The sequence below is a fragment of the Lithobates pipiens genome, unplaced genomic scaffold (genome assembly GCF_037356315.1).
Source record: "Lithobates pipiens isolate NorthernLeopardFrog02 unplaced genomic scaffold, aLitPip1_a1.2 Scaffold_13, whole genome shotgun sequence".
NCBI classification, from domain to species: Eukaryota; Metazoa; Chordata; class Amphibia; order Anura; family Ranidae; genus Lithobates; species Lithobates pipiens.
In genome coordinates this window covers 464188681-464207065 of record NW_027507718.1, presented here as the reverse complement: position 1 = coordinate 464207065, position 18385 = coordinate 464188681, and the positions used below count along the sequence as shown (strand labels likewise).

The 18385-nt window shown below is 42.3% G+C and overlaps 1 protein-coding gene across 2 annotated transcripts in view; it reads right to left on the bottom strand.

Moving 5' to 3' along the window:
* The window catches only part of SH3TC1 (SH3 domain and tetratricopeptide repeats 1), a 101035-nt gene extending 83113 nt beyond the window's left edge, over window positions 1-17922 (bottom strand). Inside the window, exon 1 of one of the 2 annotated variants that reach the window (XM_077477848.1) lies at window positions 17778-17922. The gene's annotated coding sequence lies outside the window, so the exon portion shown is untranslated. The remainder of the gene's footprint in view (window positions 1-17777) is intronic. The other variant, XM_077477847.1, reaches the window with a different exon arrangement.
* Between the last annotated feature and the right edge of the window lie 463 nt (window positions 17923-18385).

Sequence of the window (18385 nt, the reverse complement as noted above, 5' to 3'; positions counted from 1 at the left end):
AAATATAGAGGTTAAACTAACTGGTCTATAATTACTTGGTATAGACTTTGTTCCCTTTTTAAATATAGGCACCACGTTCACCCAACGCCAATGCAGTAGTACTATTCCTGTCATTAATGTGTCCCTAAAAATTAGATACAATGGCTTTGAAATCACAGAGCTCAATTCTTTTAGGATCCGTGGGTGGATGCCATCAGGTCCAGGTGCTTTATCCACCTTTATTCTGTCTAAATATTTCTGGACCATATCACTTTTGAGCCATTGTGGATTTGGGGCTGTGTCACTACCACCCCCATTATGGACATGAGCTCCCCCATGCTCCTTTGTATACACAGAGCTGAAGAAAGTATTTAATAAATTAGCCGTCTCTTTGTCCCCAGTCACCCACTCTACATTATTTTGTAAAGGGCCTACATGCTCAGACCTGACCTTTTTACTATTAATATATTTGAAGATTTTTTGGGGGTTTGTCCTACTATCTTTTGTAATCTGTCATTTGTTTTGAATTTTTGCATCTTTGATTTCCCTTTTACATATTCTGTTAAATTCTTTGTAACATTTAAACGACACTAGTGTTCCTTCATTTTTATATTTTTTAAAAGCTCTTTTTTATAGTTTATAGCTTTTTTAACTTTGGCCGTGAGCCACATAGGTTTTATTTTTAGCCGTTTAAACGTATTGCCCATGGGAATATACTTTGCAGTGAGGTCCCAAACATTCTTTTTGAAGAATTCCCATTTCTGTTCTGTGTTTATCAATGCCAATTTTCCCTCCCAGCCTAAGTCCTGGAGACTAGCCCTCATCCTTGGAAAATTTGCTCTCTTGAAGTTAAGTGTTTTTATCTTTCCCGTATATATTTCTTGCTTACAGCTGACATCAAATGATATCATGTTATGATCACCGTTACCCAGGTGTTCCTTTATCTGAACATTAGTAATAAGCTCTGCATGGTTTGAGATTACCAGGTCGAACAGAGCTTCAATCCTAGTTGGGGCCTCAATAAACTGGACCATAAAATTGACCTGTAATAGGTTTATACATTTTTGCCCTTTAACTGTCCCAGCAGTTCCATTACTCCAGTCAATTTCTGGGTAGTTAAAATCCCCCATTATTATCACCATCCCAGCCCTTGCAGCTCTTTCCATCTGTGAAAGGGGCTGAGTCTCCACCTCCTCGTTAACATTGGGTGGTCTATAACAAACTCCAGTGATTAACTTTGAACTACGCACATCTAAATGCAGTTCCACCCATAATGTTTCAGACTCATCACACTCTCCATCAACCAGGTCCTCTTTCACACTTGCTTTGAGATCACTTCTCACATAGAGACAGACCCCGCCACCTTTCCTTTTTACCCAGTCTCTCCGAAAGAGTGCATAGCCAGGAATAATAACCACTTCAGCCCCGGACCATTTTGCTGGTCAAAGACCAGACCACTTTTTGCGATTCGGCACTGCGTCGCTTTAACTGACAATTGGCATCCTTTTTTTCCCACAAATAGAGCTTTCTTTTGGTGGTATTTGATCACCTCTGCGGTTTTAATTTTTTGCGCTATAAACAAAAATAGAGCGACAATTTTGAAAAAAACGCATTATTTTTTACTTTTTGTTATAATAAATATCCCCAAAAATATATAAAAAAAAACATTTTTTCCCTCAGTTTAGGCCGATACATATTCTTCTACATATTTTTGGTAAAAAAAATCACAATAAGCGATTATTGATTGGTTTGCACAAAAGTTATAGCGTTTACAAAATAGGGGATAGTTTTATGACATTTTTATTAATATTTTTTTTTTACTAGTAATGGCGGCGATCAGCGAATTTTATTGTGACTGCGACATTATGGCAGACACATCGGACATTTTTGACACATTTTTGGGACCATTGTCATTTATACAGCAATCACTGCTATATAAATGCAGTGATTCCTGTGTAAATGACACTGGCAGTGAAGGGGTTAACCAGAGGGTGGCAGTGTAGGGGTTAAGTATTCCTAGGGGTGTGTTACTAACTGTGGGGGGCTGGGCTTTCATTTAGTGAACACTGATCTCTGCTCCAATCACATGGAGCAGAGATCAGCGTCACTAGTTGCTAGGCAGAACGGGGAAATGCTGTTTACAACGGCATTTCTCCATTCAGCCGCCCCGTGAGACGATCGCGGGTATGCCTGCGGCGATCGAGTCCACGGGACCCGCGACCGGACTCACCGGGGTCCCGACCAGCACGCGAGCACGTCGCCGGAGGTGGCAGGGCGGCATTAAAGATTGAACGTACCTGTATGCCAATATGCCTGCCCATGCCATTCTGCCGACGTACATCAGCATGCGCCGGTCGGGAACCGGTTAATAGCCCAGTCATGTGAGGAATGAAGCTAAGTTTCAGCAATACTGATTACATCATAGCTCTCCTCATGCACCACAGCTTCCAACTCACCTATTTTGCTTGGCAGGCTTCTGGCATTGGTGAACAAACACTTTAATGCATTATTACATTTTGCTCTGGTGTTTTTCATATAATTTTTAGTAGTAGAAATGGCACTATAGTTTCTAATGGCTGGTGCAGATGATGTTAAAATGCATACATGTTAATACATTGGTGCTATATAAATGGTAAAGAAAATAAATAGGTAACTTCATTAGCCTCTCATATTTCTCAGAAGCTCCTGAAATAAGCTCTCACTGCCACACGTGCTCTCTGCTTCTCTCAGTGATCCCACTATGTTCTTAATAATGCCAGACCCACCATAATAGTAATGGCAGTAGGCAAAGCTGCTGAAATCCACAAGAGATATTAGAAACCAGAGGCTGATTAAGGCACTCAAATCTTAAAGGTAAGTCAAGGTTAAACCCCCTGCCTGTTTCTTTTTTTTTGTTGGCTTTTTGTTTTATATTTTGCTGTCTGTGTTTCGTAGGGTAAATTTCTGCACACTTTCTGTTCAAGAGATACATCAGGACGTTAAAGGAAATCTCCCAATTTGAGGACATTCCTCTCTTTGGCTAGGTTCGCACTGGTGCGGGTTTGAATTGGATGCTGTGACCCCCAAATCTTTGTTCGTCTATTGTATGCCTTCTGACCAAATCCCTTTGGGCTGGAGCACCATGCCTCACATCATTGTCTCTTATTAGTGTCCACCTGTTTTATAGGAAAAGTCCTTTAGTTCTCCCATATAGAGGAGTGTATTTCTCCCATGGTTCAGAGAAGCAGGATCTTCCATTCTATGGATAGCGTAGGACCCACTGATAATGGGGGCTTAGCACTGTATGGCCATATGGTGTAATTAAATCCCCATATTTTTTGAATATGTTCAGGTGTTTTAAATAGCCTTGCAGGAGTTAAATGTAATTTTTGTATGTGTGTGCTGTAATCTTTTGTGCTGTGCCACCTTAATCGCACAAAAAAATGCATGTACTTTTTAAGAACTCAGCCACAGGGAAACCGCTGCCTTTTTGGCCATGTGGTTTCCCTTGAGGTTCCTGCACCCACGATTCTGCTGTGGGCTAAAATTCGTGGGAGTTACCGGTACATTCAGAATGAATGGCAGCTCTGGGCATCTCGCAAGAGCAATGTGATTCGGCTGTGGGTGGTACCAGGTGCGGGTATCGATGCAATTGCCGCACTCGCAACCAGAATGCACAGTGTGGGCTAGTGTGAAACTAGTCTTAGCCCCTGTACACACGGTCGGAGATTTCCACAACCAAATCCGTTGGATTTTGCCCGTCGGATTTTGTCCGAAACTGCTGCATACACACGGTCGGACAAAGTTGTTGAAAAATCCGATCTTTCAGAACGTGATGACGTAATTTCGTTACGATGGGACTACATTCAGGCTAGTAGCCAATAGCTTTGATGTAGGAATTTGATCTGAGCATGCGTGGCACTTGGTCCCGATCAAAATTCTCTACACATGATCGGAGTATGTCCGATCGGCCCAGTTGGTTCGGGAAATATTTCCAACATGTTTTAAAATTGGGTCCGACGGATATTCCGACGGAATCAGTCCGATGCATACCACACACAGTTGGATTATCCGACGACACGGTCCGATAGGACACATTCCGACGGATTCTCCGACCGTATGTACAAGGGCTTAGACAGTTGTTACTGGAACATGTGTCCCCCCAATGAAATATTTCCCCTTTATGTTTTGGCTCGACAAAAAGTTTACATACAGTAGGCACTGTAGTGGGTTCTGAAACACTATGCATTGTCACTGAAATAAATGATGTGCTTCTGCATCTTTAGGTACTTTAAAACAATACTAACATGCTCAGTGGAAAGCCGGCTGTGAAGCAGCAAGAAGTCACAACCGGCTTTCCATAGTAAATATGCCAGCTCTGAGGACCTGAAGATCAGCGAAGAATTGGCCTGGGTGAGGACAGAGCTGGATCCCTGAACAGGTACGTTTTCATTTATTAAAAGTTAGCAGCTACAGTATTTGTAGCTGGTGACTTAAAAAAAAACGCAGGAAAGGGGGGCTGAAGAACTACTTTAAAGTGTTTGGAAACCCCTTACATATAACCAATGAAGTGACTGACATCAGGTGATAATCAGTAGAGCTGCACGATTCTGGCCAAAATGAGAATCACAATTTTTTTGCTTAGAATAAAGATCACGATTCTCATGGCGTAAAATCTTTCACATTATAGAAAAAAAATTAGGCTAACTTTACTTTTTTGTTTTTTTTTAATTCATTAAAGTGATTTTTTCCCAAAAAATTGCATTTGAAAGAGTGCTGCACAAATACAGTGTGACAAAGAATATTGCAACAACCACCATTTTATTCTCTCTCTCTATATATATATCTCTATACATAATGTTTGGGGGTTCTAAGTAATTTTCTAGCAAAAACAATTATTTGAAACCAACAAATGTCAGAAAAAGGTGTTTAAGTGCTTAAACTTTCCTCATTTACACTGCATCCTTCGACAACTTTTTACAATGTTTAGACTTAGTTCCACTGCTAAAGAATGTTGTGATACTTGGCAGACTGCCCAGTTTTTTTCTTCCTTTCTTTTGACAGCTGTGGCTTCAGCAGAGTGGAGAGAATTCTCTGCATAGAAAGAATCGGGAAATACTCTTGTCAAGATTGCAACAGGGCAAAAATCGCGATAAAAATTCTTGCCGATTATTAGTGCAGGTCTAATACACAGAGATTAAACAAATCATCCTGCAGATGGTGCACTTGTGTACCTGCAGTCTTCTCACATTTTTCCAAGGTCCCATAATTCATAAAGCTTGTCTGAGCTGTCAGAAAATGGTGTGTGTGTGTGTGGGGGGGGGGGGGGGGTGTCAGAGAGCTGAAATTACACACTGCAGAGCTCAGTGAGGAGAGCTGATAGCTGATTGGCGGGTAGGGACACACATAGCACACAGGAACAGTGCTGAGGCTGTCAATCAGATGAAGGTCCCTCTCCTGTCACTATTTTTCTTTTGGTGTCAGGAAAACTGGTCAGAAGTGACTTATGCAGATAACAGAAGAACAAAGCAGCAAACAGAAATAACACTCAGTACTTTAAATTTGAGACTATAGAGGAATATGCTTTGTTTATATTTTGTCTGAGGTTTACAACCACTTTGATTTTATAATGTTGTAATGGTCACTGTACACTTTTCAGGATACAATTCTATAGAAATATGTATTTCCATACAGGCATACCCCACGCATACCCCACGCAATGGGGTTTATTTACTAAAGCTGGAAAGTGTAAAATCAGGCTCACTTCTGCATAGAAACCAATGAGCTTCTAACCCCAGCTTGTTCAATTAAGCTTGGGTAATAAAACCTGGAAACAAATTGGTTTCTATGCAGAAGTGAGCCTGATTTCGCACTTTGCAGCTTTAGTAAATAAACCCCATTGTGTACTTAAAAGTGGGGTATGTCTGTATTTTTTCTGGAGAAAATATGATGGTCTATGGAGGTAGAATTTTGTCTCTGGACAGATGCTCTCGGCCTATAATTGCTCCCTATGAGAATTTCCAAACATTTGTATGTGCTCAAATCTCTGCATTTATCAAAATAATACTAGTTATTAGACTTTTCTTTAACAAAACGAGTAATGAATGAGTGAGCCACGCTCCACTCAGCAGGTCCTCCCGGAGTGTGTACACAGTTTATTTTGTGCAGCACATTCTGGCACACAGTACAAAGTAAAACAAACATATGAAATTGAGACACGACCACGTAATCGCTCACCCCGGCCCCTGCTAATGTTTTCTCCATTTAGTTACAGTTTAACTTTTTATTTGCTAAAAAATAACACTTTTCAGGACTAAAATTTAACACAAATATACATTAAATTGTTCCTGCCGAATATCAAAGTAAATTCATATGATTTTTTTTTTTTATGTGTGTGACTATTAGGCTTCACGTTGTTCAACCTCTCCTGAACAATTTAACTTGACAGCTAGAAACCGGCTAAAAACAGACCTTTTTACATTGCTGGCTCCTGTTCTGTGTAGTTTTGTTACAGCTGATGCCCATGTACCATAGGTATGAGGCCCGAAAAAGATTTGGACTTTTTTAAGTGATGAACTGAAAAGAAGCACCCTGAAGCACCTTGATGAAGACACGTGCAAAAGTTAAAAACTGACATCAAGGAAAAATTTTAAATAAAGAAAAATAGTCAGTAGCGCTCCACAATAGGCACATATTTTTCTGAGCTGTAACCACTTTAAAGGCCTTGCAAGTACAGAGAAATAATTGTTGATTTTTCAGAAATGCGCTTAGCTCCTACTCTAAGGCTGAGAACACAAATTATTTTTTTCAGGCGGACCTGATCAGACCCTCCATGCACTCCTATGGATCTATGGGTGTAAATGCACTTTTGTCCATTTACACCCACCTACCTCCAATCTGATCCACTCCATTAAAAACAAATGGAAGGGGATCCATCCCCCCCAGATGACGACTCTGTAGTCGAAACACGTTTGGTGAACTCCTTTGCAGACATGGCTTGCATTCATTTATGTATATGCTGTTTTGATACCTTCAAAATGTGAGTGTTCCTTTATACACCTTATTTATTAAAGTCATTTTTGTGACAACATTACACTATGTTGGATTTCTATCTTTATGGTTCTACGTATGATATCATTACCCTCTCTCTTACTGGATAACAACGAATCTTTGCCAAATTGATGTTGCGGTGTGAGCTGAATCTGTGCATTACTTATATCTATTGGGTTGAATTCCATCCATAAGCCTACATGACTTGGGGGGCACGTGCCTAGCTAAGTCCAAGTCTTTGGGTAAGCCTCCTCCAGTTTCACGGTGGTGGTGGTGTTGTATGCGTGAAGAGTACACCTTGGAAGTTTTTATGCAATGTGGCACCGGATTTCATTTTTTGGGACTATTTCAGCATGTATATGCTTTGAGATATATATATGTTGGCACGTATATCTTCAATCTGATACTTTGGCATAGCGCTACACATATATTTTTAATTTTTTTACGCTTTTGTCTAGAAGCTGTGTCGGCAGCTAGACCAACGTTCCTGTCACAGCTCAGTATACACCAATTCATTTTTACACATTTCTCTGAGTTGTACCTACTTTAAAGGCCTTGCAAGTACAGAGAAATAGTTGTTGATTTTTCAGAAATGTGCTTATCTCTTACTGTAAGGCTGAGAACACACACATTATTTTTTTCAGGCGGACCTGATCAGACCCTCCATGCACTCCTATGGATCAATGGGTGTAAGTGCACTTTTGTCCATTTATACCCACCTACCTCCAATCTGATCCACTCCATTAAAAACAAATTGAAGGGGATCCATCCTCCTCCATTTAGGCAGATCGGAGGGCAGTTGGGTGTAAACAGACAGTGGAGCCTATTTACATCCGCTGGTCCGTAGAGCAGAGCGGTCTCGGTCCAGGTCCGCTCTTCAGAAACTGAGCAGACACAGACCTTATAGCCAGACAGATCCCCTGCTGATCTTATCGGAGTCATCCCATGTGAAAGGGGCCTTAGGTGCTGTCTCCCTACCCTATAGGGACACATACCCTCACTTTACGTTCTAACGGATACTAGTCACCAGGACAGGAAATGAGGAGAAATTCCTGCAATGGTGACACAGGCATTAATAAGAATCTAGATCTAACCCTTCCCTATTCTGTCCAAAACTAAATAAAAAAAAGGTTTGGATGGAGTTGTGTTTTCATTCTATAGTAGTGTAGCACTCCTCTAGGTAGGTGCTAGTGAGTGTATATAGTTTTTGGTTTCTATGCTTAACAGGGAGACAGCTGGGTAAATTTAACAGAGAGCATTGATTGTTTGATAGAGTCTGCTCTGTGTGCTCTGGTGCGGCTTATGCTGTCTGGAGAAGTCCCACACTGCTCCAATAGCTATAGAGCAGGGGTCTCAAACTGGTGGCCCTCCAGCTGTTGCAAAACTACAAGTCCCATGTGGCATTGCAAGGCTGAGAGCTACAAACATGACTCCCCAGTCATGATGGGACTTGTAGTTTCACAACAGCTGGAGGGCCGCCAGTTTGAGAGCCCTGCAATATTGGACAGTGGGTGGAAACCTGGCATGTGAGAGCATGGATGTCTAAACAGCCCTGGCTAAATGGAAGGGGGTGTGCCCCAAAGCATGCTAGGTACCTGTATTTAAGTCTGAGGAGCACATGGTATATGCAGTCCAGTCTATCTCGGGAGAGAGGTCCAAGTGGGGAGGGGGCTGCTGCTTCTCCCTAAAGCAGGCTGCCATGTGGCCTCAAGTGGTCGACCACGTGAGGGCCTGAAACACTGAAGCTACCACCCATGGTTCCTTTGCAAGCTGACAGAGGGAGGATGTCCATGGATCCTGTCTAGTATCACTGGTATAGGGTGTCCCTTGGAAGTTTGAAGAAGGCTACCAGCTGTCCCTGGACATTTTGTGAGTACAGACCCTGAAGGGATCCCGAAGACTGCGTGTGTTTCTGAAACCCCCCTCTTGGTCCTAGAAGTCAGCATACTGGGTGTGTGAGCTAAAGGAGACACTGGCTAGTCTCTTGAAGAGACAAAGTCCACCGATTTCCTTCTGCTACAAAGGGACTTGTTCTTACCATACTGCTGCTGTATGGTTTTGCAGAAGACCTGCTATACAGTTCTATTGAGAGAGTTGTCCATACCAGTGAATAGTTCATTTGGAGTATCCTACTAAATCCCTTCTCCTGTCCAAGTTTCCCAGAATAAAACATAAAAACAAATCCCCTAGACTGGTCATTGAAGATAACAAGCAGAAGAGTGTGTGCACCTGGCTGTATGAAAATACTGTGTAACTGGCTGCAGAATAATCAGTGGGAGGCCCAGGAAAGTCTATACTCAGCAACCCCCATGGTGGCAGTGCTACAGTAGTAAAAGTAGCTTGTTTTCTGTCACTGACTTTTTTATGTTCCTGTTCAAGCACATGCTTCTTGCAAGGGTTTACAAAACCTATGTTTAAAAAAATGTTATTAAATCCATTCACTCCTAAGGGTAAAACAAATCTAAATGCCCTAGCATTTGTGATAGTAAAGCTGTATATATCATCACAACTACTTTGTGCATCCAGGTGGATTATACTGCGTTTTTTGTAGGACACATTGGTCTTCCATTGGTGGTAAATGGTTATGGATATCTCCTGATTTTTTTCTTTTCTGGCGGCTTCACTGCCCGGTTCCCTACTGCGCATGTGCGAGTCATGCTGCGCTTCTCTTCAGATCCCCCGCTGTGTCCTGGGAACTGTGTGTTCTGCCCCCCCTCCCCCCTGAAAGGTGCCGATTGTGGCACCGGAGGGGGGGAGGGATCAGATTAGCGGAACTTCCCCTTTAGGGTGAAGAACCGTTTTAAATTCTCCTTCTCCTGATGATCGCAATGATATGTTAGTTGTTTGTACCTGTAGTGCAGCCCAAAAACAATAGTGTGTATTTCCCTTTTTTTATCCTACCTAAAACACACCGATATTGATACTAATTAAAAAAAAAAAAATACTGACCCTGACCTTGACCCAAACACTATAGCTATTTTTATTTTATATATATATATATATATATATATATATATATATATATATATATATATATATTTTTTTAAACACACTTTTTTTTTCTCTGCAAGGAGAGAGAGAAATACGTGCTTCACAGTGGCTGATCACTGTGATAGCCAATCAGAGGCTATCACAGCAATCAGGTGACACAGAAGCAGAAGATCCGGGTCCAGATCAATTAGTACGAGGCTCGGGGCTCCTGATGTGACCCCTGTCTCTGTACTGGGAGCACACAAAGGGAGATATGCAAATATGCGGCCCCAGGGAAAAAAGCCCAGTTCAGTGGGGCCGCATATTTGAGTATGGATGGCATCTGCACAAGAGACGGTACCTACAGCTAATCCACAGTGTTTGTTGTGCTGGTGCCAGCTATCATAGTTGAAATCTTTTGTCATCCTCCACCAAACCCCTATACCCCACAGATGTAATCCTGCAGAGTTCCGGAAGTTATTAAAGCCAAGGAATTGGTGGGTCAATGAGAGGTCCACCTCCTCCATTCATAGATCCCTTTTCTTTGATGAAAGCTATAGTATAGCTTCTATGAATGGGGAGAACGGGGGTTGAAAAGGTAGGCATATAAGCAGAAAAATGTAAATTTGTGGAATGCTACTGACCCTGGATTAGGTGTAGCATTGTTTTGTAGCTTCATAAGCCACCCGTATGACTTCTCAGTGATCCTAAGTCTTTGTGGGTGTACAGCTCTAAAAATCTTCCATAAAAAATATATAGGGTATAGCCAATGAAAAAAAAAATTTTAACGTGAGGTCAGAAATTAGAAGATATTGATCTACTGTCTGTGACAGGCAACTATCCTCTGTTTACTAGGCACAAAAATACAATAAATAATGAGAGAGCCGCACATCGATACCCAACATCAAGGCTTTATTCCAGAAACAGTCTTGGTCCTCACCCAGAGACCTCCCTCTGACATGTTTCACCAAACAACGACTAAGCCTTGAGTGGTGAAATGTGTCAGGCTACTTTCACACTCAGACCGCCCGAGCAATAGAGGTAAAGCGCCACTAGTTTTAGCGGCACTTTACCGGTGCTGTGCGGGTGGGAACAGGGGGCTTTTAACCTCTAAGAAGGGGCTAAAAGGGTGTTAAAACCACCCAAAAGGTGCCGCTGCTGATGCCCTTTGCAGGCGCTTTGGAGCGCTGTCCATTGATTTCACAGTATACACCGCTCCTGCACCGCCTCAAAGACGCCGCTTGCGGGACTTTGCAAACTGTCTCTTAAACGTACCGCTACAGCCTGAAAGCACTCAGGCTTTCACACTGGGGTGGCATGAGAGGCGCTTTACAGGCACTATTTATATTGCTAAAACGCCTGTAAAGCACCTCAGTGTGAAAGGGGGCTCAGTTGGGAGGTCTCTGGTCGATGACCTAGGCCAAGGTTTGTGCTGGAATAAAGCCTTGTTGTTGGATATGTAATTGCTGCTCTCTTGTGTTTTGTTTTCTTTTCTGATCTGCTACCACCTGAAACTTGGTTGTTTCAGACTGTGACTTACATGGCCTTCTACAATTCCAGATCTGAGTAGACCCCACCAGAGAAGTAACTGATGAAGGTCCCCTGAACTTGCAGCTAATTCTGCTGGGGCTGTAATTCCACATTTCGCATGTACAGTGATAGCAATCATTGGCCAGTTATTGATTTGCCAGCTTGGGAATGTTGAACTTAGCTGTTCTCCAATGCAAGTCAAATTATGTCAGATCTGAAGTCATGAGCAGAGAATGTCCAATAAATACTATTAATTTATTTCAAATGTCAGTTCAAATTTCAGTGATTATGTACAAAATATGCAAACCAATCAAGTCAATGTAATCAGATGACCAAAAAAGTTCATGACTGGTTGATCTGAACAACCCACATAAATAAAGTATCATCATACTTCTGAGGCCTTCATTGTCCTGATTAAACTACAACTCCACCAAGCAAATGAAACAGATATGAAGAAGCCAGATGACAGAGTACTCTTGTGATTTACCCACAACTGGTGAAGTTCTGTGAACACATAAGGTCAACCGCTCAGCATGGGGACCATTTGGAGGACACATTGCATTTTCTCTGTGAATGCAAAGTGTTCTCTGATTAGAAAAGATGAATTGGTGGGGTGGTATCACCAAAATCTTTACCTCGTCCAATCAGAGAAAGCTTTGCATTCATTGAGAAAATGCAAAGCGTTCTCTGAATGGCCCCATGCCAAGTGGTCCACTTTCCATGTTCACTAAGCAGAAGGGCAGACATCTGGCAGGGGACCCTAAAGCTAGAGGAGATCACTGTAATAGCAGTGTCTACTTCAGTGATATCCAACTTCCAGGGGAATAAGTCATGTATAGTATATACAGTACATAGTTACATTGGTCCAAGCTGGACCAATGCAACTATCTAAGACTATTGATACCTGAAACTCAGCTTTAAAGCTGAACTCCAGCCTTCCCTTCAATTTTGTACAGTTGTAAAGGTTACTCTCCTGCACAGAAATTGCCTTTATTGCACACTGTGAGCTACAACATAAATACCCATACACCTGTATTTATATCTGACTGTGTGCATAAGCCCTTAAAACTGGTTGAAACCATTTCAGATAATAACATTCTGAATTTCTAACTCTATGCAGCTTTTTCCTATAGTGTCTAAGAATTTTATTGTTAGAAATAGAAGCTATCAAAACGGCCGCTGTTCTTGTGCGCAGCATGGCACTGTGACCGATAAAAATAAATGTGATCTGAGCATTGCTTCCTAATGTTCCAGAACACTACAATCCAGCTTCACGTTCTTATAACTGGAAAGTATAAAGTCAATAAACACAATGGGGGGTGTTTTAAAACTGTAACAGCTGAACACGGCATCCAATTAGTTTCCATCTTTCGTATGCAAAACCTAACTGTACAAGCTGAAGATAGAAGCTGATTGGTTGTCATGCACAACTGCATGATGGGAGGGCCTGATAGAGGAAAAGTGTGCTAAATGTAACATTTTCAGTTACCCATCACCACTAGGGATGAGCCGAACACCCCTCTGTTCGGTTCGCACCAGAACCTGCGAACAGACCTAAACTTCGTGTGAACTTTAGAACCCTATTAAAGTCTATGAGACTCGAACGTTCACAATCTAAAGTGCTCATTTTAAAGGGTAATATGAAAGTTACTGTCCTAAAAAGTGTTTGGGGACCCGGGTCCTGCCCCAGGGGACATGGATCAATGCAAAAAAAAGTTTTAAAAACGGCCGTTTTTTCAGGAGCAGTGATTTTAATAATGATTAAAGTGAAACAATAAAAGTGTAATATTCCTTTAAATTTCGTAGCTGGGGGGTATCTATAGTATGCCTGTGAAGGGGCGCATGTTTCTGGTGCTTAGAACTGTCGCTGCACAAAGTGTCATTTGTGCAGGAAAAAAAGTCTTTTAAAATCACTTGCGGCTAAATTGTCGGGTCCCCGTAATACAGAGAACACTCAATGAGTGTTCTCTGTATTAGCCGACAATTCATTCATTCATTGATTAAAAAAAAAAAAAAAAAAAAAGCGTGGGGGTTCCCCTAAATTCAATCAAAAGGCCCTTCAGGTCTGACATGGATATTAAGGGGAACCCCGTGTCAAATTAAAAAAAAAAAATTGACGTGGGGTCCCCCCAAATATCCATACCAGACCCTTCAGGTCTGATATGGATATTAAGGGGAACCCCGCATCAAATTTAAAAAAAAAATTGACGTGGGGGTCCCCCTAAATATCCATACCAGACCCTTTATCCGAGGACGCAACCTGGCAGGCCGCAGGAAAAGAGGGGGGGACGAGAGAGCGGCCCCCCCTCCCTCCTGAACCGTACCAGGCCACATACCCTCAACATTGGGAGGATGCTTTGGGGGTCTGTGACCCCTCAAAGCACCTTGTCCCCATGTTGATAAGGACAAGGGCCTCATCCTCACAACCCTGGCCGTTGGTTGTGAGGGTCTGCGGGCGGGGGGCTTATCAGAATCTGGAAGCCCCCTTTAACAAGGGGACCCCCAGATCCCGGCCCCCCCCCTGTTTGAAATGGTAAGGCGGTACAAAAGTACCCCTACCATTTCACAAAGAAAGTGTCAAAATGGTTAAATAAGACAAACACACTTTTGAAAAATTCCTTTATTAAAAATAAAAAAAATTAAAAAAAAATTCCAGCGGTGCTAATCCACTCTTGTTATCCAGCGACGGGTCTCCGGGGTCCAGCGATGGATGATCATATCCAGCGACGGGGGATCTCTCAGTCCAGCGCTGTCCATACCTCCTTCTTCTGTCTCCACTGCGGAGACACTGCAGAGAGCCGAGCGCTGACATTTCTTATATTGGGAGGGCGGGGCCACCCGTCACCTGACCCCGCCCCTCTGACGCAGGAGAGGGAAGCCAGGGGTTCCCCAGTGACGTGTGGGTGACCCCGCCCCCTCTGATGTAACGCAGGTTTCCGTTACATCAGAGGGGGCGGGGTCACCCACACGTCACTGGGGAACCCCTGGCTTCCCTCTCCTGCGTCAGAGGGGCGGGGTCAGGTGACGGGTGGCCCCGCCCTCCCAATATAAGAAATGTCAGCGCTCGGCTCTCTGCAGTGTCTCCGCAGTGGAGACAGAAGAAGGAGGTATGGACAGCGCTGGACTGAGAGATCCCCCGTCGCTGGATATGATCATCCATCGCTGGACCCCGGAGACCCGTCGCTGGATAACAAGAGTGGATTAGCACCGCTGGAATTTTTTTTTTATTTTTTTTATTTTTAATAAAGGAATTTTTCAAAAGTGTGTTTGTCTTATTTAACCATTTTGACACTTTCTTTGTGAAATGGTAGGGGTACTTTTGTACCGCCTTACCATTTCAAACAGGGGGGGGGCCGGGATCTGGGGGTCCCCTTGTTAAAGGGGGCTTCCAGATTCTGATAAGCCCCCCGCCCGCAGACCCTCACAACCAACGGCCAGGGTTGTGAGGATGAGGCCCTTGTCCTTATCAACATGGGGACAAGGTGCTTTGAGGGGTCACAGACCCCCAAAGCATCCTCCCAATGTTGAGGGTATGTGGCCTGGTACGGTTCAGGAGGGAGGGGGGGCCGCTCTCTCGTCCCCCCCTCTTTTCCTGCGGCCTGCCAGGTTGCGTCCTCGGATAAAGGGTCTGGTATGGATATTTAGGGGGACCCCCACGTCAATTTTTTTTTTAAATTTGATGCGGGGTTCCCCTTAATATCCATATCAGACCTGAAGGGTCTGGTATGGATATTTGGGGGGACCCCACGTCAATTTTTTTTTTTTAATTTGACACGGGGTTCCCCTTAATATCCATGTCAGACCTGAAGGGCCTTTTGATTGAATTTAGGGGAACCCCCACGCTTTTTTTTTTTTTTTTTTTTTAATCAATGAATGAATGAATTGTCGGCTAATACAGAGAACACTCATTGAGTGTTCTCTGTATTACGGGGAGCCGACAATTTAGCCGCAAGTGATTTTAAAAGACTTTTTTTCCTGCACAAATGACACTTTGTGCAGCGACAGTTCTAAGCACCAGAAACATGCGCCCCTTCACAGGCATACTATAGATACCCCCCAGCTACGAAATTTAAAGGAATATTACACTTTTATTGTTTCACTTTAATCATTATTAAAATCACTGCTCCTGAAAAAACGGCCGTTTTTAAAACTTTTTTTTGCATTGATCCATGTCCCCTGGGGCAGGACCCAGGTCCCCAAACACTTTTTAGGACAGTAACCTGCATATTACCCTTTAAAATGAGCACTTTTGATTTCTCCCATAGACTTGTATAGGGTGTTCCGGCTTTTCGAATTTGCTGCGACCAGCCCAAATTGTTCACTGTTCGCTGAACAGGCGAACAGGCAATGTTCGAGTAGAACATGAGTTCGACTCGAACTCGAAGCTCATCCCTAATCACCACCGATCATGTTATTTTATAGTTCAGTTACAAAAAAAAAACAAGAGAGTTGACTGTTTAGTGTGAGTGCCAAGAAATGTTATGCTCGCTTTAGTACACTTCTTCATACATCACTCCTATAATGCCAAACAACTTCAACCAGTACTTCTTTTTCTTATGGCACTCCGCTACTGGAGATACTGGAGACTCTATTGGTGGTGACATTGCTCTACATTGTGATAATGTAACACGCTATCTTACACTATGACATTGCTCTACATATTGGAGATGTAACAAACTATCTTGCGCTATGTCTATAACACACTATTTTGCGCTATTACATTGCTCTACATATTGGAGCTGTAATAGGCTATCTTTCACTATGACGTTGCTCTATATATTGGAGATATAACACGCTATCTTGCGCTATTAAATTGCTCTACATTTTGGAGATAAAACACTATGGGGGTTATTTACGAAAGGCAAATCCAATTTGCACTGCAAGTGCAATTGGAAGTGCAGTCGCTCTAAAGCTAAGGGGTAGATCTGAAATGAGGGGAAGCTCTGCTGAATTTATCATCCAATCATGTGCAAGCTAAAATGCTGATTTTTATTTTCCTTGCATGTCCCCCTCGGATCTACAGCGACTGCACTTCCAAGAGCACTTGCAGTGCAAAGTGGATTTTCCTTTAGTAAATAACCCCCTATGACTATAACATGCTATCTTGCGGTATTACATTGCTCTACATATTGGAGATGTGACACGCTATCTTACACTATGACGTTGCTTTACATATTGAGATGTAGCGCTCTATCTTGTGCTATGACATTGCTTTACATATTGGATATGTAACATGCTATCTTATGCTATGACTATTGCTCTACATATTGGAAATGTAACACGCTATCTTATGCTATGACTATTGCTCTACATATTGGACATGTAACACGCTATCTTATGCTATGACTATTGCTCTAGATATTGGAAATGTAACACGCTATCCTATGCTATGACTATTGCTCTACATATTGGACATGTAACACGCTATCTTATGCTATGACATTGCTCTACATATCGGAGATATAAAACGCTATCTTACCTTATGATGTTTTTCTACATTTCGGAGATATAACACACTAGCTTTCACTGTTACATTGCTGTACATAATGGAGGTGCAACACGCTATCTTACATGATGTAGTTGCTCTACTTATTAGAGCTGTAATATGCTATCTAAGACAATGACGTCGCTCTACATTTCTGAGATGTAACACGCAATCGTATGCTCAGTACACATGATCAGGATATCATATGAAAAATACAGAATTAGGAGCAATTGTACGATATTCTGATCATTAGTACAGAGCTTTCGAGAGCGGATCAGTACAGTTCATCCGATATTATTTGATCGGGCATGCACAAACAAAAAATTGGCACAATGCCGAAATCATACGATTTTTGTTTAATCAGTATAGGTGTCATTTGAAAATGCAGGGAAAAGGAATTACAACACATGACAACACTTAATTTTTGTGACTTTAGTAAACTCATCAGATTCGATCTGAGGTTAGAAAGCAAAAAAAGAAAAACGGACAATCATTCATCCGATAATCTCATCATGTGTACCGGGCATTACACAATGACCTTGCTCTACATATTGGATATGTAACACGCTATCTTACACAACGGCGTTGCTCTACATATTGGAGTAGTAGCAATGCCTTCTACCTTACCATCAGTTGTGTAGTATAGTGCTTTTTAGGCTGAGGAATAACAAATCCCAGCACATGCTGTCAGTTCATATTCTGTAGCAGGCCTAACATACAAGCCAAGGTAGTTAGAAGGCACCAGTGTGCTCCTTCTGGGTAGAATGATGGGAAGGTCTCTTACCTTGTAGTTGTGCAGAGTCTCTCCGGCAGGCAGACATGTACTAGGCTAGTATATAGACTGTGTTCTCTGTACAGCTCTGTAGGAACTGCCTTCTGATACATCCTTTCCTGTCTGACCTCTTTACCTTTCCTGTTGACTGAACTACCCTGAGCTCTGCTCGGACTCTCTGAACTAACAAAGAGTTGACCATTAACACCATGGCCCGGATGACCATGGCTTTCACAGAGGCTTTCTGCTACTGAATGTTTGCTTAGGTATGCTCAGGGAATGCATTTATTTGTACAACATTGTGACAGAGATTAAAAGTGTCTGTGTTACAACCCATTACATCACATATTGTACTCCTGCAACAAAGTTTTTTGTTTGATTTGTTTATTTAGAAAATGTAAAAAATGAAAGCATATGTGAACCCTATTTACTTTGTAAAACTAGGCAAAATATTTATATATATATATATGTATGTGCAGCCTATTACTTTAGAGTGTGCACCCCAAATGTATTAAAACATTGACGGTGTCAGTAGAGCTGTAGACTTTTCTGTAGGGTAGTGGTTGATGTCAGTAGGGCAGTGGCCAGTGTCAGTAGTTTTTTATTACTATCATTTTATT